The sequence below is a fragment of the Pongo abelii genome, chromosome 1 (genome assembly GCF_028885655.2).
Source record: "Pongo abelii isolate AG06213 chromosome 1, NHGRI_mPonAbe1-v2.0_pri, whole genome shotgun sequence".
Classification (NCBI taxonomy): Eukaryota; Metazoa; Chordata; class Mammalia; order Primates; family Hominidae; genus Pongo; species Pongo abelii.
The window spans coordinates 117,068,631-117,087,004 of NC_071985.2; the positions used below are offsets into that span (position 1 = coordinate 117,068,631).

The following is an 18,374-nucleotide window of genomic DNA, read 5'->3' on the forward strand; positions in this document are numbered from 1 at the left end:
ACATAGTGAGGCTCTGTTTCTACAGAAATTAAAAATTAGCTAGGTATGGTGGCTCATGCCTATAGTCCCAGCTACGTGGGAGGCTGAGGTGGCAGGATTGCTTGAGCCCAACAGTTTGGGGTTACAGTGAGAGTGGGCTATGATTGTGCCACTGCACTCCAGCCTGGGTGACAGAGTAAAACACTGTCTCCAAAGGAAAAAAAAAAAGGTTCAGATTGTATCTGGTGGACAATGGGGAGCCATTGGGTTTTTATGGAGAGGAATAAGATGAGCCGATCTTGACTGCAGTGTGGAGAGTGGCTTGGTGGGTGGGAAAAGTAAAGTCAGGGAGACCAAATGGGAGGCTGGTGAGACCATAGGAAGCTCAAAGAGGCCAATAGCCCTTAGTTAATGCAGCCTTCAGAGGCAAAGCTCAATCACAAATGGGGAACCAGGCAGAGGAAGAAGCTCAAGGAGAAAAGGTTAGTTTAATTCTAGGCATGTTGAGTGTAAGGGACCTGTAGGATGTGCAGGTGCAAAGAATAATAGTTCACATTACTGATCATTCGTTATGTGTCAGGCACTGTGCTAAGCATTTCATGTCTTATTTATTCCTCACTACAACTGATGATATAGGTGGATTTTACAAAGAGAAAAACTCAAGCACAGAAAGGTTAACTTGCTTGAGATCAACAGCTGCTAAATGGTGGGGCCAGGCTTTGAACCCAGACTGGCTGACCATAGATTCCTCATTTTTGATCCATAAGCTATACTGCTTTCTAACAGTATAGATTTAGAACTCAGGAGAAGATAGGCTAGTGACACTGACTAAAGGTTTCAGAGATTACATATAGCTGGCAATGCAGTAGAGAAAAGAACAAGAAGTGGGTAGAGGAATACAGACCGTGGGAAGCAGAGATAAGATAGGGAGTGTGGCAGGGGCTGTTGTTTTGTTTTGACATGAGAAACTCTTAAACCTTTGTATAGACCAGGGAGAAGCAACCAGGTGGGTTCAAAATTTAAGAAGGGGTAACTTGTGGGACAAAGAAGATGTGTGATGGAGAGCACAGGTGGAAAGACTAGCCTTGCACAGGTGCAGACAGAGGTGAGACCACCAGTGAGTGCAGGAGATCAAAGGTGCCTCAGTATTTGCCATGAGGTAGGAGGCAAAAAGCTCTGCCAGAATCAGGGGGGCCAGGAGATACAGTCAGCCAAGAAATAGAGCCAGCTGGGAAAAGACATGTATCTGATGGCTTCTCAGGGCCCTTTGAGAATTTGATTGCCAATGGGATGGAAACCACTGAAAAACCACACATTCCCCAAATTTTTGCAAACAGTTTGAATGGGCCCTTCAAATGGAGAAAATTGCCAAGGGACCTAATTGGTTCCTTGCAGGGGCCCTAGACATAGCAGTCTCTAACGGCTCTTCTGTGTCCGAGAATTTTTATCTTTGACGGGTTGAGTTTCAGGTGAGGGTAGGATGTCCAAGAGCAAACTTAAAAAAGAGTTGAATGGTGGGATTTTCTAGTAAATAGCCTTGCCTGGGTTTGAGAGTGTAGTATACAAACAGGAAACAAGCTTGTTCTGTGGAAAGCCACTGGCCCACAGGAGCCTCAGCAAGCAGTCATGGTCTGTGGACCAAATGTACTAACTCCCAGGCGCACCGGTCACTGGTGTCCCGCCAGGCTTCTCTGCAGGCCCTGGCAGGCAGGCCCACTCCCAGGCCCAGTGGCTAGTGTTACCTTCGGGGTTGGGAGGGACCCAATGTCAGATAGAGATCTCAGGTCGCAAAAGTGGGATCCTGCCAAGACTACAGCCAACCCCTTACTTTGGCAGCCTTGTTATCATTGAAAAGGATACAAGTCAAGCAGAGAGAGAGTCTGATAAAGACACCAGTCAGTACATGTGGCCTTAGGGCTGCTGGGTGCTCCCCAGATGATTCCATTGCCAGGGCAGTGCAGAGGATCACACTCAGGGCCAGTCACGGGCAGAGCTGCACCAGGCTAATACCACCTTCTAGAGACCCAGAAGTTTCTTCTCTAATGTTGTTTATTTCATCTGTGGCATCATCATCAGTAATTCATTAACTATTTATGAGAAACACTTGAATAACACACCACATACAGTGTTGAACTAATTATTTGGACTGACACCAGGTGGCATTATTTCCCCAGGGTGAACCAGCCTCCAGAGCTTCTGGCCCAGGCTCAGACTCTTTCTGGCTGTGGAGGAAACGCAGGCATGCAAGGAAGGCCTTGGTTCCTGGTCTGCAAGCAGTCCGCCCTCCCTTCTGAGTTACAAGTGGTGTCCATGGGAGCTGCAGAGAGGAGGGCTAGGTCTGGGCATGGTAGGACAACACTGTTAACCCATCTTAGCAGTCAGACTTTGTATTAATCATGCCTATTTATTTTCTGGATTTCTGATGCTTTGACATCTGGAGGCCTGCTTCCCAGGGCTAGTTAGTTCCTAGTGATAGTAAAGGCTCACCCATACCCATAAGCATCCTTTTCGTGTGCAAACGAATCAATCCAGACCCTGTACCCCAACCAACTCCTTTATCGAGCTCTTGCAGGGGTCAGATACTGGGCCATTATCCCCCTGCCCAAATCACTCCAGGGTCAGATACCAGAAAAATAAGAGACAGTCCTTATACCCCAGAGCCTGCTGATGTTATTTAAACCAGCCAATCCTAAGCCTGCTTACCCTGCTTGGCCTGTTTCTTCCCATAGGGACCACAATAAAAGCTCTTGCCCATGTTTCCTGCCTGCTCTGTCTGCCTCTCGGCCGACTGTGGTGCATCCCTGTGTGGCCTTGCACAGCATGGCATGCGTTCTCCCCTTAGGAACTATGAGGAACCAACTATCTTTTCAATGGCAATTGTCTCCTGATCTGTTGTCCTCACCATACCCCAGTATAATAAAACCTACTTTTTTTTTTTTTTTTTAAGATGAGTCTCACTCTGTTGCCCAGGCTGGAGTGCAGTGGCATGATCTCGGCTTACTGCAACCTCTGCCTCTCAGGTTCAAGCAATTGTCCTGCCCTCAGCCTCCCAAGTAGCTTGGATTACAGGGATGCGCCACCACACCCAGCTAATTTTTGTATTTTTAATAGACACGGGGTTTCACCAAGTTGGCCAGGCTGGTTTCGAACTCTTGACCTTAGGTGATCCGCGCCCCCCCTTGGCCTACCTAAGCATTGGGATTGCAGGCGTGAGCCACCATGCCCCCCATAAAACCTACATTTTAAAAAAGGGTTTGTATTCAATCTTTGCTGATTTGTGAACTATATAAATGAACAGACAGAAGCAATTAATGTTTATTGTGTTTTTACAATGTGTCAGGCATTGTAATAGTCATTTTTTATCTATTACTTATTTAATGGTAATTTCCAAAATCAAGTAGGTTAAATAACTTTACCAATGTCACAAGACAGGCTAAACTCAGGTCTTCTGGTTCCCAGCTCAGGACTTTCCTACCACACTATTTGTAGATAACTAAGACAAATCTCTTTTCTTTTTCTTTTCTTTCTTTCTTTCTTTTTTTTGTTTGAAAGAGATGGGGTCTTGCTATGTTGCCCAGGTTTGTTCAGCCTCTCAAGTAGCTATGACTATAGGTATGTGCCACCGTGCCCATCAGATTTCTTTTTTCTTTTCTTTTCTTTTTTTTTTTTGTTTGTTTGTTTATTTTTGAGATGCAGTTTTGCTCTTGTTGCCAAGGCTGGAGTGCAGTGGCATGTTCTTGGCTCACTGCAACCTCCGCATCCCAGGTTCAAGTGATTCTCCTGCCTCAGCCTCCTGAGTAGCTGGGATTACAGGTGTCCACCAACACATCCAGTTAATTTTTTGTATTTTTAGTAGAGGTGGGGTTTTACTGTGTTGGCCAGGCTGGTCTCAAATTCCTGACCTCAGGTGATCCACCCTCCTTGGCCTCCCAAAGTGCTGGGATTACAAGTATGAGCCACCATGCCCAGCAGATTTCTTTTTGTTGTTATTCCTCTTTCTTTCCCTAATTAATGATCACTGTCCAATCCTCACCACCACTTTTCTACCTATCCCTTTCTTAAAAAAAAAAAAAAAATTCCTCTGCAGCATTATTTGTTTGTTTCCTCCCCTCCCAGGTGAAAATATGAAAGACAAATAAATTATAAGTTACAGAATATAACAAAGTTCTTAATTTTGATTACAAATGACTTTAAGTTTGGATCTTAATATTTTTATATTTTTAACAATACAGTCTTCAAACATGTACTTTGTTTTAAATGTTTTTTAAAAAAACATGAGGGCCACAATAGACTAACAGGGCCAGATTTATTCTCCCACCTGAAATAACTATGAATTAGGACAAAATATAGGAAACAACAGGATTCAAGAAATTGGACATCAGGTAACAAAAGACCATGATTCCTGAGAGACAGAAAACAAATTAGGTATTCCCTACAGTTGTCACAGCTTGCTGTCTAGAGGGAATTTTTAGGTTGTACAGGGAGAGGAAACCCAAGTGGAGACTATTGATCTCCTTGCCTTGAAGAGGGAGGCCTAGGATCTCAAGGAGGCCAAGGAGACTAGAATTTGCAGGACAGAGTAACAGAGATGAGAGGGCTACAGAGAGAGAAAACCCTGGAAATCCACAGCAAATCCCCTCAAGCATTCAGCTGAGTCCTGTTGAGTGCAGATGTGTGAGGAGAGAATCCTCTGAATGGATAAGAGGGAACAGTACCTAGAACTCACACAGGAATGTAAATAATGCCGTTATGACCAGCCAGGCTGGAAAACCTCAGTTTATGGAGCACTGGGTAGTGTAATCAGAAAGGTATTGCCTCAGTAGTGGGACAAAAAGCCCCCTAGTTGAAACATTGCTCAGGTTGTGCCAAACAAAGCTTAGAAGCAAGACCTGAAAGTGTCAAACTCTTTCTAATAACTCTGTATTATAGAACAAAGTTCAAGGATATTTATGAAATGCACAAATATCTACCACCCAATAAAGCAAATTTACAGTGACTGAGATCCTATAAAAATTACCAAACATATAAAGAAGTATATAGGAGAAAGTGAGCCATAACAGGGAGGACACTGTATCAACTGAAACTCACAAAACTGACATAGATGATAGAAGCAGAAAAACAACATCAAAGTGGTCATCTTAAGTTGTATCTCATATATTCAGAAACTTAGGTGAAAGATTAAACATGCTAAGTAGAGAAATGAAAGACGTAAAACAAACCCAAGAGCATGGTAATGGGTTCATTGGGGGCCCTTCTCTGTGGGCCTCATAGCGTACCCACGCCAGTGTAAACTTCAGCCTTGAACCATTGCCCAGCCTCCTTCCCATGGGCTGTGAGTACCGAAGGGGGTGGCACAGTGTCAAACAAGCAAAAAAATCCAAGTTGAGCTTCTAGAGATGAAAATTATAATTTCTGAAATAAAAATTACACTAGATAGGATTAGCAAAAGGTAAGACATTGCAGAAAAAAAATTAATAAACTTGAGGACATAGCAATAGATACTATCCAAAATGAAACACAGAGAAGGCCAGGCATGGTGGTTCATGCCTGTAATCCCAGCACTTTGGGAGGCTGAGGTGAGCAGATCATGAGGTCAGGAGTTCGACACCAGCCTGGCCAACATGGTTAAACCCCATTTAAAAATACAAAAATTAGCTGGCTGTGGTGGCAGGTGCCTGTAGTCCAAGCTCCTCAGGAGGCTGAGGCAGGAGAATTGCTTGAACACTGGAGGCAGAGGTTGCAGTAAGCCAAGATCGCACCACTGCCCTCCAGCCTGGGCAACAGAGTGAGACTGTGTCTCAAAAAAAAAAAAAAAAAGAGACATAGAAAAAAACTGAAAAATGAACAGGGCATCAGTAAGTCATGGGTATAATATACATGTACTAGGGGTTTCCCAGGATGGGGATAGAAAAAATACATGAAGAAATAATGGCTCCCAACTTTCCAAATATCATGAAAATGATAAACTCTCAGATTCAAGAAACTCAATGAAACTTGAAGAAAATGACCCCCAAATCCATCAACATCAAATTGCTCAAAGCCAGTAACAAAGGGAAAAACATTTGGGGGGATGAGGGGCACAGGGAATGGAGACATTACATACAGAAGAACTAAGAGAAGAATAACGGCAAATTCATCCTCAGAAACAATGCCAGCATGAAGACAATGGAGTAACATCTTTAAAGTACCGAAAGAAAAAATGTCAGTTTAGCATTCTATACAATATGCTTTTATATCCATGGAAAATATCTTTCAAAAATGAAGGCAAAGTAAATAAATTTTTAGACTTAAAAAATCTGAATGTATTAATCACCAGCAAGTTTATGCATCTTCTGCAATGTCTAAGCAGTTGTTAATCCCATTCAATGTTTTTTTTTAAATTTCAGACATTGTAATTTTTAATCCTTAAAGTAAGTTTTATTTTGGTCTCTTTTATATCATCCATGTTTTTACTTAATTTTTTGGAATAACTATTTTAATGCCTTTGACTGCTAAATTTAACATCACTATTAATTCTGTGTCATTTTCAGATTATTTATTTACCCCCTTATTTTAGTTAATATTTTCCTGCTTTTCATATTTTGTAATTTTTTACCGGATAGTAGACATTGTTAATTTTACCTTGTGTGCTGGATATTTTTGTATTTCTATAAATGTTCTTGAGCTTTGTTCAGGGATGCAATTAAGTTACTTGGAAACAGTTAGATCCTTTCAGGTATTGCTTTGAAGATATGTTAGGTGGGACCTGAGTCATATTTAGACTATGGCTCATTATTTCTAAACACTGAGGAAGATCTTTTGGAGTACTCTACCAATGCCCCCTGAATTGTGAGGTTTTCCAGCCTGGCTGGTATGATTAGGTACTATTCCTAGTCACTGTGAATGCCATGTACTGTTTCCTCTAATCCTTTTGGGTAGTTCTTCCTCAGTCTCAGATTGTTTCCTCTCACCCATGCACTGATCAGTACCCTGTAGAATACTTGAGAGGGACCCTCTGCAGATCTCAGTTTTCTCCCTCTGCAGTTGCTGACTTTCTGGTACTCTCTACTGAAAACTCTAGCTACCTTAGTTTCCCTGGACTCTCAGCTCTGTCTCCTCATCAGATAGTATTCTAGATTTTTCCTGGGTTTGCTTTCCCTGAACCAGAGCTAGGAACTCTCCCAAAGGAGTATACCTGGGCAATCATAGGTCTCACTTTGTTTGTTCTCTATCTTTCAGGAATCACTGTCTTTTGTTGACTAATGTTCAGGGTCCCGAAAATCATCATTTTGCCTATTTTGTCCAGTTTCTTGGTTTCTGGCAGGAGTGTAAATGTGGTCACTATTATTCTGTCTTGGTTAAAAACAGATGTCCTAGATCATTTAACATTAATTATAGATGTGATTGGCTTTACATTATCACATTGCTGTTATTTTCCCTTGTTTGATTTGTTCTTTTCCTGCCTTTGGTTGTATTAGTTATTTCTTTGATTTCATTTTATATCTATTATTAGTTCATTTAGTTATACTCCTTTTTAGCTTTTTCAATGGTTGGCCTTGGGTAGCTAATATACATTTTTTATTTTATCTTATCTTTCAATAGTATTATACCAGTTCATATGTAGTATAAGAAACAACAATATATTTACAATCTCTCTTTCCAATTATTTTGTGCTGTTTTTGTCATATATTTTACTTTATTTTACAAACTGTACAATGCATTCTTATGCTTTTTATCTTTAGTTAGCCAAATATCTCATAATGCAATCAACAAATAGAATGTCTTTTTTATTTATCTTAATGTTTACCTTTTTGTGCTCCTCCATTCCTTGATTATATTCAAGTTTCAATTTGGTTATCATATTCCTTTTACATAAAGAACTTATAACTTCACATTTCTTATAGAACCAAGTCTGCCTGAAATTAATTATCCTAGATCTTGTTTGTCTAAAAAAGTCATTATCTTACCTTCATTCTTGAGATATTTTTTTCTGGGTACAAAATTCTTGATTGAAAGGGTTTTTTTCCTTAATTTTTAAAAGATATCACTTCATTTTTTTTTCTGGCTTGTATAGCTTCTTACAAGAAGGTTGTTGTACTTCTAATCTTTGTTTCTCTATATGTGTTTATTTTCTCTGGCTGCCTTCAAGATGTTCTCTTCGTCTTTGGTATTTAGCAGTTTGGCAATGATATGTTTAGGTGTTTTAAAAGTGCATCTACTGCTTGGGGTTCTCTGTATCTCTTAGATCTGTTGTTTCATGTATTTCGTTTTTTAAAAAAAGATTATTATGTCTTTAAATATTTCTTCCACTTTGTCCTCTTTCTCTTCTTCTAGGATTCAAATTACATACATGTTAGGCCATTTGATATTGTCCTATAGCTTTGAATAGTTGGATCTTTTTTTTTCATTCATTTATCTCTTTGTGTTTTAGTTTTAATAGTTTCTATTGACCTGCTTTCAAGTTTGCTGTTTCTTTTCTCAGCTGTATCTACTTTACTCATGGGCTTGTGAGAGGAATTCATCCCTGATATGGTTTTAATTTCTGGCAGACATTTTCTCTCATTTCCATTTTTCTGCTGAAATTTCCAGTTCATGCATTTATATTTTCCCATGGAGCCTTTAACATATTTAGTTAGGTTAAAATTTCTGTCTGATAGTTCCAATGTCTGGATTTCTCTGATTCTGGTTTTGATTCCTTTACCTCTTGAAGATAGGTTGTTTTCTCTTGCAATTTTGTCTGTCTTACAATTTTTTTGTTGAATGCTATACATCATGTGTAGAAGAACAGTAGAAACTGAGGTAAATAGTATTTATAACTTGTTAAGATTCATAGACCTGGCAGGAGGTTTTGCACAAACCCAGCTACCAGAGTATGAGTCTGGCAAGGTAGAAAACCCACACATCAGAGAAAGCAACTTGTTACTCACCAATAGGCAGCAAGAATCAACAGAAGCCTAGGATCCATGGTGAGCCAGTCCTCCAAGGCTCAGGAAAGCTGTCCACAGCAGATGGAGTCTTATCTGCATGTGTCCCACTTTATACCAAAGCTGAGGGACTCCAAAATCATGGCTTTCTGGGTTTCACTCCCCAGGGGAAACCTGGATCACTGTGCACAAGTGTTGTAGGACATCCTGTTCTAGGAGAAATGAGGACAAAGCCCAAGCATTCTGGATAGGTCCTTCTTATCTCAGCATATTGCTTTCTCAGAACATTGTTCCAAATTGCAAGCAAGAGGAGGAAGAGCTGGGTTAACCAAGGTAATTTGGGGACCTGTCCTACACACCTGGAAATAGAAATGCCTCTTCTACTCTTAGGCCATTAGTGTGTATGTAGGAATGGGAGATGGGAGTTGAGCTAGACTAGTCAGGAGTTGAGCTAGTTTGAGCTTCAAATTCTTCTAGCAGTAGTGAGAGGTGACAGCGTGCTGGCAGTCCTCACAACCCTCACTCGCTCTCGGCGCCTCCTCTGTCTGGGCTACCACTTTGGCGGCACTTGAGGAGCCCTTCAGCCCACCGCTGCACTGTGGGAGCCCCTTTCTGGGCTGGCCAAGGCCGGAGCCCACTCCCTCTGCTTGCAGGGAGGTGTGGAGGGAGAGGCACGAGCGGAGTTGCGTGCGGCGCTTGCGGGCCAGCTGGAGTTCCGGGTAGGCGTGAAATTGGCAGCCCGCACTTGGAGCAGCCGGCCGGCCCTGCCGGCCCCGGGCAATGAGGGACTTAGCACCCGGGCCAGCGGCTGCGGAGGGTGTACTGGGTCCCCCAGCAGTGCCAGCCCACCAGCGCTGCGCTCGATTTCTCGCTGGGCCTTAGCTGCCTTCCCGCGGGGCAGGCCTCGGGATTGCAGCCTGCCATGCCTGAGCCTTCCCCCGCCTCCGTGGGTTCCTGTGCAGCCCGAGCCTCCCCGACGAGCGCCACCCCCTGCTCCATGGTGCCTAGTCCCATCGACCACCCAAGGGCTGAGGAGTGTGAGCGCACAGCGCGGGACTGGCAGGCAGCTCCACCTGCAGCCCCGGTGCGGGATCCACTAGGTGAAGCCAGCTGGGCTCCTGAGTCTGGTGAGGACGTGGAGAGTCTTTATATCTAGCTCAGGGATTGTAAACACACCAATCGGCACTCTGCATTTAGCTCAAGGTTTGTGAGTACACCACTCCACACTCTGTAGCTAGCTGCTCTGGTGGGGCCTTGGAGAACCTTTATATCTAGCTCAGGGATTGTAAACACACCAAGGCACTTTGTATCTAGCTCAAGGATTGTAAACACACCAATCAGCACCCTGTATTTAGCTCAAGGTTTGTGAGTGCACCAATCGACACTCTGTATCTAGCTGCTCTGGTGGGGCCTTGGAGAACCTTTATGTCTAGCTCAGGGATTGTAAACGCACCAATCAGCACCCTGTGTCTAGCTCAGGGTTTGTGAGTGCACCAATCGACACTCTGTAGCTAGCTGCTCTGGTGGGGCCTTGGAGAGCCTTTGTGTCTAGCTCAGGGATTGTAAATACACCAATCGGCACTCTGTATCTAGCTCAAGGTTTGTAAACACACCAATCAGCACCCTGTGTTTAGCTCAAGGTTTGTGAGTGCACCAATCGATACTCTGTATCTAGCTGCTCTGGTGGGGCCTTGGAGAACCTGTGTGTCGAAACTCTGTATCTAACTAATCTGATGGGCACGTAGAGACCCTTTGTATCTAGCTCAGGGATTGTAAACGCACCAATCAGCGCCCTGTCAAAACAGGCCACTCGGCTCTACCAATCAGCAGGATGTGGGTGGGGCCAGATAAGAGAATAAAAGCGGGCTGCCGGAGCCAGCATTGGCAACCTGCTCAGGTCCCCTTCCACACTGTGGAAGCTTTGTTCTTTCGCTCTTTGCAATAAATCTTGCTACTGCTCACTCTTTGGGTCCACACTGCTTTTATGAGCTGTAACATTCACTGTGAAGATCTGCAGCTTCACTCCTGAACCCAGTGAGACCACAAGCCCACCAGGAGGAATGAACAACTCCAGACACACTGCCTTAAGAGCTGTAACACTCACCACGAAGGTCTGCAGCTTCACTCCTGAGCCAGCGAGACTACGAACCCACCAGAAGGAAGAAACTCCGAACACATCCGAACATCAGAAGAAACAAACTCCAGACGCGCCACCTTAAGAGCTGTAACACTTACCGTGAGGGTCCGTGGCTTCATTCTTGAAGTCAGTGAGACCAAGAACCCACCAATTCCGGACACAGTAGGATGCCATTACCATCTGCTTAGTGTGGGTCTGGGGTGCTAGTGAGTTTCTCCTGGTGTTTCTGCTTCCCCCTAAATGTTTCACTGTTCTTGAGTGCTTACACCACAGAAGGGAGTCTCTCTTACTGCTACTCCCCCGTCCTCAACAGTAGAGTTCTTGTTACTCAGTGCTAGGCTCATGGTATGGCAGGAGATGTTCTCTTGTCCTGGACTGGCCTCAGTCTTAGGTAGACCCTGAGCACCTGGGACTGGGGATCAGACGTTACTGATGTTCCTGCACTCCTCATTGTGGCAGGGAAACTCTGTTTTGTATTTGTTGTTAGTCTTGGGTGGAAATGGACTGCCACATCCCAGCTGTGCAGTGCTATTCTTGGTGTCAGTGTAGGATTCTGGACCCAAAAGGTTTCCTGCCTTCCCTAGGAGTAAAGGATTTTTGCTTCTACTCTTCCAGCAACAATGACTCTTTGCCCACGTCCTGGGAAATGGTTTCCTACCTTCTCCAGAGAAAGATGGGTTTTACTTTACTATTTTCCAAAAAGTCATGGTTCTAAACAGCTCACTACCTGTTCCCAAGTGGCATCATGCTTTTTTGTTTCATAGAAGAAAAGAGTCCAGAGAAGTAAGTAAGCAGGCTGTGTGCCTGTCCCCCAGCTATTCATTGCTTATACCATCCCCCTTCCCCTTGCAAGTGAGGAGGCTCTCGCCAGTCTCTGCCTGCCCCCAGTCTTTGAGGCTCATGAAGAAGAGCTTGCCAGGGAGAACAAGCTCTCCTTGTGTCCAAAGCCCCCAGCTATTCCAAGCTGACATGCTGGTCCATCCTGGGCCCCTAAGAATTTGCTAATATAATTAGTTTGCTTTTTCTTACTCGCTTGTTTGGCAGCCTTGTCTTTCTCCCATGCTCTGCCAAAGGAGAGACTGTATGTGTCCGATCTTGCTTTCGAGGGTCTTGTCCTTCCCTGGAATTTGGTTTACTTGGTGCCTCTCTCTCATGGGCTCCATAAAACCTGTAACTTTGTAGCTTATCCAGCTTTTCCTTATTGTAGTGTGGGAACATCATTCTTTCCCACTTTCTTCATCCTGAAAGGAAGTCACATTTTCTTATCATGGGATTCTCTCTTTGTTCTCAATGACCAGTAGAGGTGAGTTTTTCATTTTACACACAGGAAGCTAAGCTCTCAGAGAGGTCTTGTTCCTTGACTGGCAGGTGATGAGGCTGGGACACCTCAGCTATAATGAAGACGGTCTTCATTAGGACGGGGGAGCAGGAAGCCATGGAGAAAGCCTGAGGTTCCTGGGAGGTGAGAGAGCATGGGAAACAGAGACCTGCCCCACCAAGAGCGCAAGGGTCATCAAGACACACACCTCTATCAGAGGCAAGAATACATCCAGCAACCAAGAACAAAAACCCTGACTGAGTGGATTTCTGAAATACCCCTGATCAGGAGTGGCCCCCCACACAGAGTGAGGAAGGACTGTGAGATGACTGTGATGAGACCTTCTGCCACTAATATGGTTTGGCTGTGTCCCCACCCAAATCTTATCTTGGAGCTGTAGCTCCCAGAATTCCCATGTGTTGTGGGAGGGACCTGGTAGGAGATAATAGAATCATGGGGGCAGTTTCCCCCACACTGTTCTTGTGGTGGTGAATAAGTCTCATGAGATCTGATGGTTTTATAAGGGGAAACCCCTTTCACTTGGCTCTCATTTTCTCTCTTGTCTGCTGCCATGTAAGATGTGCCTTTCACCTTCTGCCGCGATTGTGAGGCCTCCCCAGCCACGTGGAACTGTGAGTCCATTAAACCTCTTTTTCTTTATAAATTACCCAGTCAGTATGTCTTCATCAGCAGCATGAAAACAGATGAATACAGCCACAGTTCACTGCATGCAGGATCAAGGACCACCTGGCTCTACCTTCACAGCTGTGCTTTCCCCAGCACTCTCCCACCTGCTCCACCCCCACCATACACAGTAAAGATGACCCAGCCTACTAGCCATTCCTCAAACACAGGCTCCCTTTCCTGCTGTTATTACCTTCTTTGAGGTGCTTCCTTAATTGTTCTGCCCTTCTCCCACAGGGCCACCTTCTCTCGACAGTTCTGCATGTCCAAAACTCAGGGTGGGGAAGAAAACCTCTGTGCGCTTGGGTGTGTCCAAGAGCGAGAGCAACTGTGTGCATCGTGTGTGTGAAATAAAAGAAAGGGTGTGGGTATGAATGACAGCAAAGGTGTGAGACAGCTCAGAGGGCACAAGAAGGGAGGAGAAGCAGATAAAATGGAATTGCTGATCTTATTACAGTTTTAGAACAGCCTTGGAGAGATGTGTCTCTGTCAGCACTAAAGTTTTCAGGTAAAATGCAAATGTCTAGCTCCAAGTGAGACAGAATTAGCATCGAGGGTAATCGTGACAGCACACATTGTGACAGCACTTTGGAAAGCACTTGCTGAGGTGTCCTCTTTTGAGCCTATAACCACCCTACAAAGTGACAGAGCAAGGCTGGGTTCAAAGGAGTGTCATTTCTTGTCCAGGTCACCCAGTGAGTATGCTGTAGAGAGGAGCTCAAATCCAAGTGTTCTGAGTACAGATCCAGGGTTCTACTCATTACCTAGGTGACCACTGATGTTGTACAGGAGAGGAATGCTCCTCCAGTATGACTGTATGAAAAGGGACATGGTGAGGCACCCTGTGCTGCAGATAGAGTGAGCAGAGAGAGGATGAAGGCACCTATGTGATATGGCTTGAAGGTTTGGGGAAGGTCTGTTACTGAATGTGTGAAATTCCACCATCAAGGATTCAACACTACCATATTCTCCATACTATCTTTTAAAATGCAAACACTGTCTGGGCATGGTGGCTAACACCTATAATCCCAGCAGTTTGGGAGATCGAGGCAGGAAGATTGCTTGAGCCCAGGAGTTTGAGACCAGCCTAGGCAACATAATGAGATCCCATCCCTATAAAAAATAAAAATTACCTGGTGTAGTGGTGCATGCATGTAGTCCCAGGTACTTAGGAGGCTGAGGCAGGAGGATCGCTTGAGTCCAGAAGGTTGAGGCTGCAGTGAGCTGTGACCAGGCCAGTGCACTCCATGCTGGGTGAAAAACAAAAGAAAGTAAAAATAAATAAAATGCAAATATATTTAGGGAGAATAATATGTTTGATTCCATTGGTTTGGCTTTATATTAGAATAAATAATAGAATAATTCCTGCAATCCCTTCTTCTATTTTAAAAAATGGATAAATAATTGAATCAGAACTGAATTCAAATACTGACTCTGCCAGTTATCAGCAATGAGCACTGTGAACCTTTTGTTTGTAGTTTTGAATCGTTCTGATTATTCACTTCCTCATCAGAAAAATGTGATATTCATCTTACAAGTTTGTTGTGAGGATGAAATGAAATAATGAAAATAAAATGCTTCCCACAGTGTCTGCCACAGAATCACTCCTTTGTTCATTCACCAGATGTTTATTGAGCATCTAGTAAGTGCCAGGTGCTGCTCTACATGCTGGGAAATGTTCAGCAGTAAACAAAGCAAATTCCCTACCATCATGGAGTTCATGTTCTAGAGCAAAGTGATAGAAAATAAATAAGTAAGCCAACAAGTAAATATAAAATGTGTCAGATGGTGAATGGTTTGGAGAACAATAAAGCAAAGGGAAAGGGAGTGAGGGGAAGATGGGCCACTATTACAATGTCCTATGAGGTGTCAAGAAGACCTCTTCCATGAGGTGAGGTTGGAGCAGAGCCTGAAGGAAGCAAGGGGGTGAGCCTCAGACATGATCAAGGGGTGTGCTGGCATGGGATTTCCTTTAGGTGTTTGGTGCACAAGAGAGGTTAGACTCTATGAATTGGGGATGTGTAAACTTGCCAGCCCATGGCTATGAATGAGGCCTCATTAGCTTACATGATCACCACATCTGGGTACATCAACATGGCATTGTAGAAACGTGGCATTGTAGAAAAAGTGAGCGATAAGACAAGTAGGCAAGTAATAGAGGGACAGGGCGCAGATACTGCATCTGTCACACCAGGCAGTAAAATTAGCCATCTTTTTCATCTTGGATTGGATCACTCTGCGGAGATTGTGATTTTTTTTCCCTAGCTTAGGGGAGTGATTTATAACCCTGGATGGGTACACAAATAAGTATAGAGATAATGAAAAAGTGGATGTGGATTTCTTCTGAGTGGGTTGGATTATATGGGATTTGTAATAAGTCTTGAAATCATTAAAATTTCATTGCTCTGCTTTGTATATGCTTTGTTTGCTTTCCTGTTTTCATAATGTTTGAAATGGGTAAGAGAATCTGATTTACCACATTACGAGATTGATTTATTAATTTGCAAAAATAGCATAATTGCTGAGAATAATTTTGCTCGTTAAGTCTGCCACAACAGGGGTTTCATTTGCCTGGAAAAATCTGATATGTTAAATTTGTGGTTGTGGTTGTAGTTGTAAATGTCTAAGAAAATATGATTTTTTTTTAAAGAAGTGAAGTCAATGTTTATGAAGGATTTAAACCATTAAACTTAAATTAGTTGAACACTGATCAAAGAGCCAGTAACAATGATTTTAAAATTATTTTTATTGATAAATCTGCAAATAGAGCAAGAAGATTTGTAGGTTTAACTTAACAGTTTAAGATAATCTAGGTTTTAAAATAAAAACTTTAATATATTGCATATTACCCTTTAAAAATGAACTAAAATTGGTATTTTCCAGGTACGAAAGCTTTTTTTCTCTGTATGAAAAAAAGAAAAGAAAAAAATTATAACTGCATCTTATTGGCCTTTTGCAGAGTTGCTCTAGGTCCTGCCCAACACTGGTTGTTATTGCTCATATTAATTTCCGCCAACCATATGAGTCAAAAATGACATTTCTTTATTGCTTATTACATTGCTATGACTACAGTGAGGTTGAACATCTTTTCATTTTAAACTGGACATTTCTGGTCATCTCGGAATTTGTGCTGAAGCCTCAAAACTAAAAACAGTAGATGATAAATACTACCTCATTCTAAAGAGAGGCACTGGGCCCATCTTATTGTTTGCTGAGGGATGGCCGAGATGATCCAGATTCCCCACCCACCTCAGGACTGTAAAGAGAAAGTAGTGAGTCCTTGAGGAAGGAAGGAGACCCTAAAAGGGAACCAATAGGAGTAGAGAACACTAGAGTTTCTCCTCTTCTCGCCAATGTGGTGGGGTTCCCTTACTCTCAAGTTAAATATGAGCAGCCCAAAGAATGCCAATCTTAGACATAAGGGAAGTATTTTTCTGCAAAGAGAGGTGGCTGACATTTTGCTGCCCTGGCTGGCTGTTTACTGAGGGATGGAGAGGTAGGAAAGATTCCGTGCATCCCACTGGGAGACACAGGGCTCCACTGAAAATGAAGCTTTATAACCACTATCTCATTTTGGGATCCTCGTGTCAGTGGAGCAGCAGGCAAAGAAAGAAGTTGCAGTATTGGTAGGGGTGGTTGGCCCTAGCTACTGTGAAGAGCTAGGGTTTCTGCTACACAATAGAAGTACATCTGGAACCCAGGGATATCCTTTTTATGGCCCAGCAAGCACCCCTCAGAGATTAAGTTCTGAAGCATCACACCAGGCAGGAAAACTAGACCCATTGAGGTGCCAGCTGAGGAAAAGGGACATCTGGGGGTGGTGGAGGTGGGGGCAGGATGAATATAAGTTATAGCCTGGGCACCAGTTGCAGCAGTGCACACTCTAGTTTATTTGCTACATCTATGTGTTAAGTCTGGCTGCTGAAGGCTCTGTAACAGCTTGGACATGCTGTTAGGCAGGAATCTGAAACACAAAGGGTAGTTTGTTGGGCCAGGCATGGTGGCTCATGCCTGTATAATCCCAACACTTTGGAAGGCTGAGGCAGGAGGATCGCTTGAGGTCAGGAGTTCGAGACCAGCTTGGGCAACACAGCCGAGACCCCATCTCTACCAATTTGTTTTTTAATTCACCAGGCATGGTGGTGGGCTCCTGTAGTCCTGGTTACTTGAGAGGCTGAGGCAGGAAGGAGGATGCCATGAGCCCAGGAGTTCGAGGTTACAATGAACCATGATCACGCCACTGTATTCCACCCTGGGTGACAAAGTGAAACCCTGTCTCTCTCTCTCCCTCGCTTTTTTTTGTTTGTTTCTTTGTATGGACACCTCTTGAGTCTGGCCTCACATCTTCTCAACTCACCCTTTTTATGCCAGTCATTGCTGAGGTGACCAGCCAGGCACAGGAATAAACTGACCACATCTGGCTTCCACTGCATTGCATACGTCTAGTGTTGCATATCTAGCTTGCATACTCTTCCTGGAGTTTCTCTGGCACTGCCATGTGATATGCCCACAGCCTACGCAACCATTCTGAGGCATTTGTAAACCTGGAAGTATGAGGGAGTTAATCCCCATTAGGTAATCTTTTACTGTATCAGTTGAGTATTCCAGGAAGCAGATGCTGAGAGGGAGGTAGGAGTGCAAGTGGTTTATTTGGATATAACTCTCATGAAAGGTTAAAAGAAGGTGGGCTAGGGGGAGAGAAGCAGGACTGGGTAGGAAAATTCTTCAGACCACAATGCAGTTCAGACACCTGTGAAAGAAAACAGGCAAGGACACACACAGGGTTGGGCAGGGTGAGCCTCAAATGGTGAGGCAGATCTGTCACAGTCTTAGCTCAACACGGAGCTTTGGAACAACGATTGCCCATGTTGAGCAGAAATGACAAAGCCCTGGGACCCCCACCATACTCACCCATTAACTGGTGCTGCCGCAGAACAGCATGGCTTTGGTTCAAAAGCTGCAGCATATCCCGAAGGCACTCAGCTGAAGGCTTTCAGATAAGCGCCCTTCTTGCAGTTAATTAAGTAGCAAGTTATTTCTTGAAAGGAGATCCAAGCAGTCCACCTCCATGGCTGCACATGAACCAATGGGGGAGGGAACCAGCAGATTAAATGCTCCTCTCTGTCCCTAGGGCAGACAATGCTGCATTCTCCATGGCTCTACAGAGGGTTCCTAGCAAGACTGAGCCCTAGTTGCCTACAACAATAATTAGCGCAATAATGCACACTTGGTTTGCTTTTTCCCTCCTTCTTTTCATCTTTCCCCTAGTCCTTCATGCCTATTCCTTGAGATCACTTCTCAAAATAAATTCTCTGCATGCAAGCCTTGTTCTCAAGCTCTGCTTTTGTGGGAA

At 43.7% G+C, this 18,374-nt stretch overlaps 1 non-coding gene across 1 annotated transcript; it reads left to right on the forward strand.

The window, feature by feature from the left end:
* Positions 1 to 5,204: 5,204 nt before the first annotated feature.
* LOC112131385 (small nucleolar RNA SNORA42/SNORA80 family) lies at positions 5,205 to 5,338 on the forward strand. The gene has a single exon (XR_002913468.1). It is a non-coding gene; the product is annotated as a small nucleolar RNA SNORA42/SNORA80 family (small nucleolar RNA).
* The last annotated feature ends 13,036 nt before the right edge of the window (positions 5,339 to 18,374 follow it).